The sequence below is a fragment of the Hypanus sabinus genome, chromosome 27 (assembly GCF_030144855.1).
Source record: "Hypanus sabinus isolate sHypSab1 chromosome 27, sHypSab1.hap1, whole genome shotgun sequence".
Classification (NCBI taxonomy): Eukaryota; Metazoa; Chordata; class Chondrichthyes; order Myliobatiformes; family Dasyatidae; genus Hypanus; species Hypanus sabinus.
The window spans coordinates 11,901,268-11,915,775 of record NC_082732.1 but is presented as its reverse complement, the minus strand read 5'-3'; the positions used below and the strand labels follow the sequence as shown (position 1 = coordinate 11,915,775).

General features: G+C 38.6%; 1 protein-coding gene across 1 annotated transcript in view; it reads right to left on the bottom strand.

The window, feature by feature from the left end:
- Positions 1-2,677: 2,677 nt before the first annotated feature.
- ajap1 (adherens junctions associated protein 1) overlaps positions 2,678-14,508 on the bottom strand; it is a 394,581-nt gene continuing 382,750 nt past the window's right edge. Inside the window, exon 7 of the mRNA XM_059951611.1 lies at positions 2,678-4,078. The gene's annotated coding sequence lies outside the window, so the exon portion shown is untranslated. The remainder of the gene's footprint in view (positions 4,079-14,508) is intronic.

The window sequence follows — 14,508 nt, the reverse complement described above, 5'->3', positions numbered from 1 at the left end:
TGACTTCAGTGGGAAATGGATCTCTCAACCAGCATCTTCAGCACTTTCTTGCTGACATACCAATACACATCTCGTGCCAGCACCAAAGTGCACTAATGAAAATATAGCTTTGCACCTGGCTTGAATTGCTTAGACCTCCAAACACAAAATAGATTGTGCTAAATGAACAGAAAACCCAAGCAGAGACACATACCAAAGCAAAGTACAGAAGTTTCACAGCAGGAGAGAGAGTATTTGCCCAGAACTACAGTGCATCTCTGGAACAAAGTGGATACCTGTGATGGTGGTGGCACAAACTGTTCCTGTGTCATACACAGTGAAAACTAGCAACCACAATAGCTCAAGAAGACATGTGGATCAGCTGTTGTCTACTTCTACGGCTATTGAAAACCAACAGAAACTGACCAATCTAGATCCAATTTTAGAAATGGGACAGGATTCTGAAACAACTGCAGAACCTCTGTTAAGACCAGATTATACAGCCAGTGCTCCGCCATCACCTGTGCTCTCTGAGGTGTCCCCTACTGACAATGCAGTACCCAACCCAAGATCTACACATACACCATCAAGAGATAAAAATAACTTTTATCTTCTGCCGTCAGCCTCAGGTTGTCGGCACCCTCACAAGAACAGGTGGCCTCCAGACAGATTGAATCTCCATTTTAGTCACTAACCCTCAGCACGTGGGGCAGAATAATCCCCAGGGTTAAACAGGGGAATAGAGGCAGTCTATCCTCTTTCCCTATTTTAGAAAAAGAATGGTTTTCTGTTGTTGGTTGAATCGGATCCACTTAATGTTATTTGTTCAGCAGCTGGTCTGTGTTTTGGAACCTTTAAAATAAAGGCAGAGGAATATATTATGTATTCATATATATTTTGACCCTTACAGGTTGCTGTCAAGCTTCCCTGTGTGTTACATACTGAACATAATGTGAGAGGGCATTCTGGGTAGGTGACTTACAAGTGAAATAAACAGCTGCACATTGGTTCCTCACCTCTCCGTCTGTCGTGTGTAATTCACAGCCACCCAGCTTCCCAGTACCACAGACATGACCTATACAGTAACTAGACTCAAAGGGGGATGGATCTGTGTTTTACAGCTAGATCTGAGATCAACTCAACCAAATGTCATGTGACAACCTAAGTTAGCATTATTGGATAAAAATACTTTTAAGACCATATAGGAAAAGAATTAGACCATTTGGCCCATCGAGTCTGTTCCTCCACTTCATCATGGCTGATCCATTTTTCTTCTGAACCCCAATCTCCCATCTTCTCACCGTATCCCTTCATGCTCCGACAAATCAAGAATCTATCAACCTCTGCCTTAAATATACCCAATGACTTCCCTCCACAGCCACCTGTGGCTACAAGTTCCACAGATTCACTACTCTCTGGCTGAAGAAATTCCTCCTCAGCTCTGTTCTAAATGGACGTCCCTCTATTCAGAGGTTGTGTCCTGCAGTGAACAGCCTAAATTAGTATTATTGGATAAAAATAATTTTCTTCTCTGTGCTTTAATTTAGTCTCCAAATCATTTTGGTGTGTGAGCAATACTTTGTAGGTGATCTGCATAGTTAATATCAGACTTGTTAGGTGACTGAAGGGATCAGAGCAGGTTTAAACCCTAATTAACATTCCTCTTATGGGTTCCTGCCTGGGCTCTGATTCAAACTTAACACAGAGGATGCTGCAAACTTGCATTAACATTTCACATACATAAGAATTGAGCCTATAACTGGAGACAATGAAACAATTACTCTTAGCAACCAGCAACTTGGTCCGTACCCAGTTTTTACTTATGTCTGGGATATGGTTAGCTAGGTAACGTTATGGCAGCTACTGATAGATTTTATGTAAGACTGAACCGCCTGTAGTATCTAATGGTGTTTGTGCTATTGTATTCCATACCCATACGATATGGTAGCGTGGTAGTCAGCACAACACTTTACAGTACCAGCGCGCGGGTTCAATTCCCACCACTGCCTGTAAGGAGTTTGTATGTTCTTCTTGTGCAAGCGTGGGTTTCCTCCAGCTGCTCTGGCTTCCTCCCACAGTCCAAATTAGGCTAATTAGGCATTGTGAATTTTCCTGTGATTAGGCTAGGGTTAAATCGGGGGAATGCTGGGCGGCATGGCACAAACAGCCAGAAGGGCCTTTTCCATGCTGCCGCTCAATAAATAAATAAAATACAACAATCCAAGTTTTGAAACATTCAGTGTAATGCCTCCCTTATTTGTGCATTGCCCATACATTAGCCATAGCATCCCGGGGTCAGGGAGGGAGTAAAAATGTTACTTGATGTTACTTTACCTGCAGTGAAAATATGAACACGAATGACGTCTGACTGGCCCTGCATGAAACCTGGGCACTGGAGTGAGACTCGGGAGGAGACAGATGTTTGACATGAATCTTTGGAGGTCAGAGCAGGTGATTTGAATTTAGATAAAGGAAACAGGCTAACAAAAAGAGAATTGCTTACACCTGTAGATTTCATTCCTGCCCCATCACCAGGTTAAAAGTAACTTCAAAAGCAATATTATTTTTCAATATTAGTTGAGAAAACATATAGTCCTTCCATGTACCCTTAGCTAAGGTCCATTTATTCTACCCCGGAAAACATCTGTTGCTGAATGAAAACTTATCACGCAGCATAATTTATAATGAGATAGTCGTGTAATCTTAAAGTAAAACCCACAGTTGTCATGGCTAGGAATCATATTCAAGACAACAACAGCATCGGTGTACAAGAAAACAATGCAAAGAGCAAGTTATTCAGTCTTCATAGGCCGTAAACAGATCTTCATCCTTCACGTTTGATGTTGCGATCTGTGTCCCACAGCTCGAAGTATTTTCACAATACAATTAAAGAAATAAAAGTGACAGAAAACATCAGTAGAAACTTAAACGTTCTTTGCACCTCAGAGGGTTAAAATGATCTCTCTGCCATTTTATAACTTGATAAAAACAGCAATGAAGTCTGAGAAACTATCAGTTAATCCTTCTGAGTGTACAGCATGTTTAATAGTATGAGTTTTGGAACGGCTGACTCTGTCTGCATTTTAGAACTTAACTTCCACCAAAAGCCAATCAGAAAACTAAATGAATAGACTTCTAGTGTAATATGATATTTGCAATTATTCTCTCTTTGATAAGATGGAAATTTATCAGTTCTCAGAATTTTCACCTTTCATTTGGGGAATAAAAGTGACAGTGTTCATGGTGACGGCAGTGTCGTCAACATGTATGGCCATCACATTCCTCCATCATATCACTGCCAAAACATCTGCCTCCACTCTGGACTTAAAGACTCCTGGAAGTTCAAAGCCCATCAGTTTCTCCAGTGGAAGGAGCTGCACAGAATGTTAAACATCTCCCCCGCAGGAATGTGGAAGAATCACCCTGGTATGTTCTCTCAGGGGTTGGGTAGATTCTTAAACTCACTTCAAATGCTTTGGGAAAACAATTTAGGACTTAAAGAGGATTAGGAAATAAATCAAGAATATGAAGACTTTAAAGATTAACTCTGCTAAACACGATATACACTCTGCTTTAAGTGGAATATACTGAATTCAAGTTTCTCATCACTGCCCCAAGACTTAATTTTAGCAACACACACTACTTTAGGAAATATCATTTCTGATTAGGGTCCCATTTACATAAAGAAGAAATATTATTTCTCCAGGACAAAAAATATTAAATGCTTCTCAAAGAGTTAAGTACTGTTAGTGGATCGTACCAGCCTGCAGTCTCTAAGTACGTGGCATCTAATGGCACTGTTGGTAGTGGATCCGAGTTGATGAGATTGTATCTCCACCATAGACACTTCTGAAAGGTTATCTGTCTTATCGGAATTTGGCTGCTGTGTAGTTCTCCTCACCCAACATTGCACGCCATTCCAGTTCTGGCAAACGGTCAATTCTTCAATATTTCTTCCACGCTTTCTTCTTCATAAAATAATGTTACTTTATTGGCATCCGCACTTACAAAAATAAACAAGATTCTCTTCGCTCCCTGTCCTACGGGTGTGCAAAAAAAAGTCGACATCCGTGTGTTTTACAGATTCACCAGTGGAATCCTGAGAGAGAGAGAAAGAGAAAAAATATTGTTTTTGTGAAGGGAAAATTAACCAGATGAAATTTAACCAAACCCATTTCCAGTAAGTTTTATGTCAGTTTTTCTAATCAGTAAAACATAACATGCTGAAAAAGTCTGAGAGAATGGAAGTATTAGGATATAGCTCTTGCTGCAGATCTGTGGGACGTTCTTTTTAACACTAACTACATTGAGAGATTACAAAAGACACCGAACAGTCAGCAGGCTAGGCAGCACTGCTGGAGAGAAAAACAGTATGTTATGAGAACACTGAGATGCTAAAGGTAATCAACATTTAAGCAGGTAGATAGGGAGAATGGAATGAATGTCAGATCAAAAGCAAATGGAGAATTCTGTAGTGGAATAAGTAGAACAGAATCATTTGGCACCAGGAAAAGCTTTATATACAATAAAAAGATGTTGATGAGGGGTGAGTGTCAAAGTGGAGACAACAGTGTGGTGTGGATGTAAGCATTCTGATTGGCTATGAAAGGCACACGTGAAGGGTGGAGTCTTGTCTTTGATGTTGGTTTTGCTGTGGAGACTGACTTCAAGAAGAAGTGGGGTCAGGTTACAGGGCTTCTAAGTGAATGTCTAATGCTGTGAAGCCTGGTCTGTCCAGACTATACCTGGAAATCCAGAAGTCCAAAGTAACAGGTCAGGAAGGATATCACACTACACCTGGTTCTTCAACACTTGTAGCATTTACCTCAGAAGGCCCATGGAGTCCTTCCTCAAAGAGCTGAATGTGGAACATTATGAATTAAAACTCTCACCTCCATCCTCCTGGACAGTTATTCACACCATTGGCACCCTAGAGTTTCTATTTAACTCTCAAATGGGTCTGAATATCACCTGTAGCATTATTTTTTCTGTTATCATCTCATCCTCACAAGCTCTGAAACCCTCAATAACAACTACACTACTTTGATATTTATTATTTCCTTCTGAGTACCAGCACAACTTCTAAAATGGAGATTTACCTCTCCTATTGACCAAATTCTGTTGTCTCATCCCAACTCTACACCATTATCTCAGAATCAGGTTTAATACCACCAGCATATGACATGAAATTTGTTGACTTTGTGGCAGCATTACAATGCAGTATATAATAATAGAGAAAAAACTGTGAATTACAGTAATTATATAAATATTAAATAGTTAAATAAGTCATGCAAAAATAGAAATAAAAGGAAGTAGTGAGGTAGTGTTCATGGGTTCAATGTCCATTCAGATGGCAGAGAGGAAGAAGCTGTTCTTGAATTGTTGTGTTTGTGTGCCTTCACAATTCTGTACTTCCTTCCTGATGGTAGCAATGATATCAAGGCAAGACCTGGATGAAGGGGTTCCTTAATGATGGATGTTCCTTTTGAGGCTTTGCTCCTTAAAGATGTCTTGGATACTACGGAGGCTATTGCTCATGACAGAGCTGATTAAATTTTGAACTCTCTGCAAATTACTTTGATCCTGTGCAGTAGCCACCGTGCTCCTCCCGCCATTCCAGACAGTCTCGCAGCCAGTTAGAATGCTTTCCACAGTACTTCTGTAAAAATTTTCACGTGTTTTTGGAAACATATCAGATCTTCTGAAACTCTGAATGTTGCTGTCATATGTTCTTTGTAACTGCATTGATACTTTGGGTCCAGGTTAGATCCTCAGAGATATTGACACCCAGGAATCAGAAGTTTCTCTGTCTTTCTACTTCTGATCCCTCTATGAGGACTAGTGTGTGTTCCCTCATCTTACCCTTTCTGAAGTTCACAATCAGTTATTTGGTCTTACTGATGTTGAGTGCAAGGTTGCTGCAATGACACTACCTACTACTCAAATAGCTGATATATCTCACTCCTGTGCGCTGTCAGCACAAGCACCCTGGCTGTCACTAAATTCTATTTGTTTCTCACTCTTCAAGCACTTTGGCTTCAAATTCCTCTGAGAGATCACTCGACCCTACTTATCTAAGTACACGAAAGTAATTAGCATTGAGAAGCTGGATAAGACCAATGGAGAGAACATGGAAAATGAAACTGTATAGCAAAGTTTGGCCTTTCACCGCACAAAGTTGTGCCAACTTTTAACCTACTCCATGACCTATCTAAACCGTCACTTTTTCACAGGCTGTAACCCTCCATTCATCTTTCATCCATGTGCCTATCTAAGAGTTTCCTAATGTAACAGCCTGTACCACACTATCAGCAGTGCATTGCAGGCACCCACCCACCACTCTTTGTGTAAAAAACTTACTCTGATATCTCTTCTAAACTCTCCTCCACTCACCATAAAAGGATGTCCTCTGATACTGGTGCCCTGGGAAAAACAGTCCAGTCTATTAATAGCTGTTCTAATCTTATGCACCTCTATCAAGTAGCCTCTCACCCTGCATTACACCAAAGCGAAAGGGGCTAGTTTGCTCAACATTTCTTCCAAAGCTGTGCTCTCAATTAGTGGAAGCAACATGGTAAATTTCCTGACATTTCCCGGGCATCTGGTCTGCCATCACATCCTGTCACATACTGGAGAAATTCATTGGCCTCTCTCTTTTCCATCACACTTCTGCTGAGAACTGGAGCCTGAGCAGAAACAATTTCGACCATTCTGAGAAATACAAAAACTTACTCAGATCGCATAAATCCGTGGAGATTAAATAAAAGTGTCTGTTTGCTTGTTCACCTTTGGAAGGGAATTTTCCTTTCCATCCATGAAAAATACATCATGGTCTGATATGGCAATTCAAATGCACAGAAATACAAAAAGTAGCAGAGATCAGTGGACTGTGCCCATTACATCATGGACATAACCCTCCCAACCACTAGGAGTATCTAACAGAGGCAATGCCCAAGAAGACAACACTACCATCAAAGATCCCTCCTATCCAGGCTAATCCATCACCCTGCAGCACCTGCTAGCAGGAAGCGCTGAAGCCTAGAGTCTTACACCACCAGATTCAAAAATAACTATAAATTGTTTAAGGAACTCAGCAGGGCAGGCAACATTAATAGAAAGCAATAAACAGTCAACGTTTCAGTCCAAGTCTAGATGCTGACTAGCCTGATGAGTTTCTCTAGCATTTTTGTGCGTGTTGCCTTGGATTTTCAGCATCTGCAGATTTCCTCTTGTTTGTGAAGAACAACTACTTCCCTTCAACCATTCGATTCTTCAACCAACCAACCCAATCCCAATCACTCCAGTTTAGCAATATTACAATCACTTTGACCACTCTGCAATAAAATACATATTCTTTGTTGTTCTAATTGTGCTCTTTCTTGTAAAAAATATGTATAATTTACATTTAATTTTTATTTTTCTTGTGAATATTGCTTTTATGATGCTGCTACAAGTAAACTTTTCAATGCACTTGTCCATACATGTATCAAAATCAGAATCAGTTTTATTACCACTGACATGTTATGAAAATGTTTTATTTGTGGTAGTAGTACAAGGCAAAACAATAAAAAAACACTAAGTTAAAATAAATAAATAACGCAAAAGAGCAAAACAACTATTTATGTATTGTAACATATCCTAATTTTATAGTGCTTATTCATATGATAATAAAATCAACCTGGTTTTGACACTGTGAAAGCCCAAAACCACTTGAACTGTTTCCCTCCATACTATTTCCAAGTATACACTGATACAGTTCTACAATTCAGTTCAGTGTGACAAAAGCATTCGAGTTTCCCTTTACGTACACTGGTCACATAAAATATCCTTGTGGTCTTTAAAACAGTCTATACAAAATTAGTAGCTTGGTGATAACACTAATAATGACCTTCTCAATTAAGTTCTGGAAATTCTCCAATGGCTAAATTGGTGTTAGGCATATAGCCCCTATGGACATTTGATTTATCAGTGACCTGAGGAGACATCAGTGAAATGGACTGTAAGTTCCAAACAAATCCATTCAATTACTGGACTGCCTTCCAAAAGAGGTGAAACACAACCATGCTTGGTGAAAAGTTGGGCATCAGCATATCAAACCTGGGCGTTGCAGGATTCTGCAAAGAACACATTGCCTATGTGATGGATAGTTATACTTTCATTTATATGAGACCTTTTGTTTTTAGATCTCAAAACACTTGACAACCAATAAGATACTTCTGAATTATATTTCTTTGTGTTAAACCTGAAAGCAAGTACTACCAGGCACAAGGACAGCTTCTACCAATCCTAATGAAGGCTCTCGGCCAGAAATACCAACTGTTTACTCCTTTCCATAAATGCTACCTGTCCTGCTTAGTTCCTCCAGCATTTTGTGTGTGCAGCTTTTACCATGCTGGTGATGACTCCCTAGTACAACAAGATGGGCTCTTAACCTCGCAATCTACTTCATCATGACCTTACAACTTATTGTTTACTTCCACTGCACTTCCTTTGTAGTTGTCACACTTTACTCTGCATTCTGCTATTGTTTTTACCTTGTTCTACCTCAATGTACCAGTTAATGATTTGATCTGTGTGAATGGCGCACAAGAAAAACTTTTCACTGTATCTCTGTAGATGTGACAATAGTAAAGCAATTTTAATTGCAATAATCCAGGCTGTGCAGAAGATCAGAAACACAAGAGTCTGCTGATGCTGGAAATCTGGAGCAACACACAAAAGCACTAGAGGAACCCGATGGCTCAGGCAGTGGTCTATGGAGGGAAGCGGACAGGCTGCATTTTAGATTAAGACACTTCTGTTCACCTAAACAGTCGATAAACTTTACAGAGCAAGCTTCCAGAGTAGTAATGTGATCATAATTAGACTATTCTGAGCTGTAAACAATGTCGGTGGTGAGTTTTAAGTGCTTGATACAGTAATGTTCACACATTGTACCTGCTTTCAGAGTTCAGCTCTGGTGATTTCAGAGAAATCAAATTCATCAATAAAAACATATCTTCCTGTAGTAGGAATTTGTTGAGTGCATCCAATCCAAATTTACTGCTTAAGGGATATTGGCTTACTAATATATATTTATTAGCAAGCTGAAAAAGAACTGGGCATTGGATTAAAGCAGAGTTGTGTTATCAAACAGGTTCCTTAGTTTAGGAGCCAATTGACTGCACACCTGATTGTGCAGCACACTGTATTCATTATGTAGTGGATTATAAGCTGATAGAAGCATCTCTGGCAAGTGTGCCTCTTTTCTTCACCAGCCAGCCATTTTTTTTGCCATAACTGGCCCTTCAGTGTGTTGGATTTCCCTGATTACGAGCTGGACAATGTAGCTAATTGCAATCGTTTGTTGCAGTGTTGAAATAATTCATTAGTTCCCAGCTATGGGTCAGTGACAACATCTCACCTCAAGTTAAAACCATGTTGGCCCTTCTCCAGCAACTTGAACAGGTAATGTATATGTGTCAATATTCCAGGGGTACAGGTTTTTAGCCAAGTTTCAAACCAACTATTTTTACATATGAATGTGAGAAATAGAGACAGGAGTAGATCACCTCAACCTTCAAGCCAGCTCCATCATTCATCTAAACTTTGTCAATTTTCTATCTCAGTAACATGTCCCAGCACATTCACTTAACCCTTGATTCTCTTAATGCACAGAAATCTATAGATATTTGGGTAGAGAATCTCAAAGGCTCACCACGTTTTGGGTGAGATGTTTCTCCCAACTCATTCTTCAATGACCTGCACTTTTTCTCAGCCTTTGAACCCAGCCCTGAGTTCTTCAGTCAGCTGGAGTAAAAGATTCCACAGAGTCATTTGTTACAAACTCAACCTGCTAGTGGGCATACTGTTAAATATTTGCTCCAAATTTCCTGGGACTGAACAGTATTTGAATTCACATATATTAATATCTATACTTGTGATTTTTTTGTGTACCTGTTGTATTTTCAATTGCTATTTTATGCAATATTTGAAGTGACTATATAACACTTATAAATCATTAATTGGTGAATATCCCTAACAATTCATACACACAAGAAAGTCTGCAGATGGTGACACAAAATGCTGGAGGATCTGAGGACCTCAGCAGCTTAGGCAGCATCTATGGAAATGAATAAATAGTCAACGTTTTGAGTCTTATGGACTGAAAAGGAAGGGGGAAGGTGCCAGAGTAAAAAGGTGGGGGGGGGGGAGGGGAAGGAGGCTAGCTGGAATGTGGTAGATGAATCCTGGTGGGTGGAGATGGTCAAGGGCTTGAGAAGAAGGAATCTGATAGGAGATGACAGTGAGCAAGAGGAAAAAAGTAAGAGTAGGGGGGCACCAGGGAGAAGTAATATGCAGGTGAGAAGAGGTAAAAGGCCAGATTGGGAAATAGAAATAGAGGGAAATTTGTTTACTGGAAGGAAAAATCAATATTTATGCTTTCAATTTGGAAGCTACTGAGACAGAATATAAGGTATTGCTGACCTCATCTTGGCAAAAGGGGAGGTCATGGACCAACACATTGGAATCGGAATGGGAAGTGGAATTAAAATATTTGGCCACCGGGAAGTCCCTCTTATGAATGGAGAGGAGGTACTCAATGAAGTGACAATTGTAATCATTGGAGGTTGAAGAACAAATACTTACCTTCAACCGTTCGTTCTTGAACCAACCAGCAAAACCTCATCGCTACAGATTAGCATCATTATGACCACGTAGATCATTTGGCATTAAAATTGACTTTTTTCTTTTAATTGTTTCTTTCTAGTTAAAATTGCTTACAGTTTAAGGCTTTTCTTGTGAATGCTGCTTATATGAGCCTGTGTTATGATGCTGCTTCAAATAAGTTTTTCATTGCAGTTATGCAAATGGCAATAAAATTGACTTTACTCCTTGAAGAGTCATTTGCTTCATATTTGGAATTTGGTTGCTTTCTAGCTACAAATAATCAGATTGATGATCCCCAACTAATGTGTAATTTGAAGACTTCTGATAATTACATAATAAGATATCTGGCTTACATGGAGCTAACTTAAACTTTAGAATTTGAAAAATATTTTACATTTTAGAACTCTCAACCATTATGGTATCTTACATAGTAACTCAAACTCTGATCTGAAATAAAGCAGAAAAAGCTGGAAAGACTCAAGTAAGAAGGGATGCAGTTCATATTTCAGATCTGGGACCCTTCTGCAGAAAGAGAAACAGGATCCTTATCAGAATAGGAAAGAGAGAAAACACATTAATTTTCAGTAGCAAAGAAGACAGAGGAGCAATGGATGCAACAAAGAGAGCAAACACAGACAAAGAAATATAAATGGATCCCAACTGCTGCATTAACTGATTAAGTTTCCCCCTCTCAGACATATTCTTCTTCTTCTAACAATCCCTCACTCACCTTCTCTGCTGCTAAATACTAACTCATTTTCTCCCTTTCCCAGTTCTAATGAGGACTCCAGGACCTAAAACCCAGCTTGATCTGTGGAATGCTCCCAAGATTTTCTGTTCCAGTCTGAGTTAGGATTGAGAAGATGTGGCAAGGATTTATTTGGATGCTGTTTGGCATAAGAATACACAGAGAGATTTTTAATTGTTAATCATTATAAATTTTGAAGTACATCATCAGGCGGAGAGCAAAACATTGGTCCAGAAATTTATCGGCAGGCTAAGGGATAATTTTATGGAGTACAAATGGCTGTTTTATATTGTGGGACCCAATGGCATGCTCTCAGTTTATTGGTGCTCAGTCATTTTCACATTTGCCTTTTACTCACGCTACCTGGAGGAATATTTTCCATTGATAAAAGATTAATAACTCATTATTATTCAGTTTTTCTATCAGCAGAACACAAGCACAATATTACATTTAGTGAACTACACTCCTGCTTTTTAAAGTCTGATGGCATTAAAATGTGACAACAGTGTGCAGTTAAAACAATTAAATATATTTTAGTCAGTCTTAACAAAATATAGGAAAACCTTTATTTACATTTGAATGGTCTTCAAGAGTGGTACTCCGTGTGGCAGCAAATAGGGTACAGTTAATTAATGTACAGCACAATTCCACTGTCAAGCAGTTTCAGTTCAAAGTGGGAAAGTCAAGTAAATATTGACAAAGTGGAAGTGAAAGTGCCATTTCACTGATCCAAAATTCTCATATGACAATTTAAACATCCTTGGTAGATTTGTGATGGTTAAATCCTAAAGTGAAACACTCTGAATTAAAGGTCATTCCCCTTTAATGCAAATGAATTAGAAACTGACCCTTTTTTATAATTTGGCTTTTGAGCAACTGCATATAATGTGATCATGAAGTGATTGGTAATGGCTGTGGTTAATTATCAGAGCTGTTAAATCACTAATTTTGATGTGACAAATGGAACAGATGGGCTTTACTGTCACTTCTATATATTAGAATATATAGTGAATTTATGACCTGTTAAATGTCCATACACATCAGATTCATTGAGGTGCATCTTTTATTCTTCTTATATAAATAGACATCTATTGTACTCAGTGAATAAAACACCTACTGCTCCATTGCTGCCCACATATATTGGTTTCTTCTAAAAATTTACCATCCCCTTTTTTGAATACTTGCCCAACTTTGAGTTACCCATCTGTAAGTTCATGTCTAAACGCTTTGACATGAATGTTATAGATTACCAATGATTTCGGCAGATCTGCAGCTGGCATAGTAATGTTTCCTGGACCAACTATTATTTGAGGAGCATTACTCGTCTGTTAAATCACTCACTTGTTAACACGTTAACTGTTTTCCATTCTATTGCACATAAATAGCTTAGTAATCATAGGAATCAACAGACTTTCCTTTCACTGAGATATCCCAGTTTAGATCTCCCCACAACATACATGCCATGATGTCAACAGGGTCCAAAGGATTATCTAATTCACAAAGCAAGGTACTACTTTGACTGAAAGTGGTTATGTTCACAGTGAGCAAGGTTTTGTCCTCAATCTTCTTGTTTAATACCAGTCTAGGCAATACACTGAAATGTACAGCTAAATTACTTTTTAAATTAACAGGAATTTAAATGGAAAAACTGGTTTTCCATCAGATCTTTTTACAATCAGACAAATTGGAGAGTGAATTTTGCAAATTAATGCTCATTTAGAAAAATTCACGAAATCAACAACATAATTTCAAAAATTATACACAGGCATTTATTTTGAAGTGTTAGTTAAATATTGCTATTTATACTAAACTCAAGATTTCTTGAAAATTCTGTCAAAACTGTGAAAGGTAAGAAGCACCTACACATCTGTCACTCTGTAATAGACTTGAAGGAATGTGTGGAGGTGCCAACTCCCATAGCTCCCAAGTGATTATTATCTGCCGTTTTCGTTTGGTGAAATCGTCTTGACCTAGCTTATGAGAAAAACTCCCTTTGTCAGGATCCTCTGAATATTTTTATATTCCAATACCTGAATGAAAGGGTACAGTCCACATAAAAGTTACAGGAAATTAACAGATATGAAATGATACAGAAGCAATAAAAGCATTCTTGTTTCCATTGAGTGCGGATGATTTGGGCTCTTGACAATGAAAGAGTTCTGATTTTGGTCCAAGTTGACCCTTCCACTTGGGCAAATATTACATCATTTGGGAAGAATTGAGGAAAACTCTCTGCCTTAACAGGCATGGTCACATTATTCTCATAAACAATATTCAATATTCCAAAAAGTCAAAATGACGGACCATGTGTGATGTTTTCCAAACGCAACAGCAGTCCATAGTTCCTTGGAAGGGAATGTATGAAGGGAGTTGGAAAGAATGAGGAATAGTCTGTAATACCACGATTCACTCTCTTCTTTGTTCAACATACCTCCCCTCCCATAATGGCTACTGCTGTTCAGATATTCCAGCATCTTCCATTATCTAAAATTCCAATTTGTCTAGAACTTTACCAACCATCTGCAGTACCAAACCAAGCATTATTGCTTTAGCACCTTGTTTCACCCAATTACACCGACTTCCAGCATTCTGTAGAAACATTAATATTCTTAAAGTCTCTGTTTGTATTTCTCAAGTCTTCATCCATTTTTTTGTCCCAGAAATACCCATTAGCCTTGCAAATGTTTACATCTGCTTGACTTTAGGCTCCTGTTCTGTCAGCCCACCATTGTTGACAAAAGTTTTCTGCTCCTAACCTTATAACTTGGCATAATTTTTTTCAAGGCCTTCTGCTCTCAAAAAACTTCTTTTTCAGTCACTTTTGGAAATAAGTTGTTGGCCATCATTTCTTTGGACTGACTGTTTTCTCCTTAAATCTTTGTGAAATACCCTGACATGCTTTCAATGTTGAAGGTGCCAACAACCAAAGTGTAAATTCTAACTGGGTGTTATGAAATTGTAAAATTAATGAAGATTCATGCAAAAATAAACAAATGTACTGTGTGTTAGAATAAATCAATAACTGGGTCAACAAAAAAGCCATGGATGTTTGTGAAACCTAACTTATTGCCTGGTTTGCATAAGCGGTCATCATTATTTACATATATGTCATTTATCTTAAAAGTAGACAA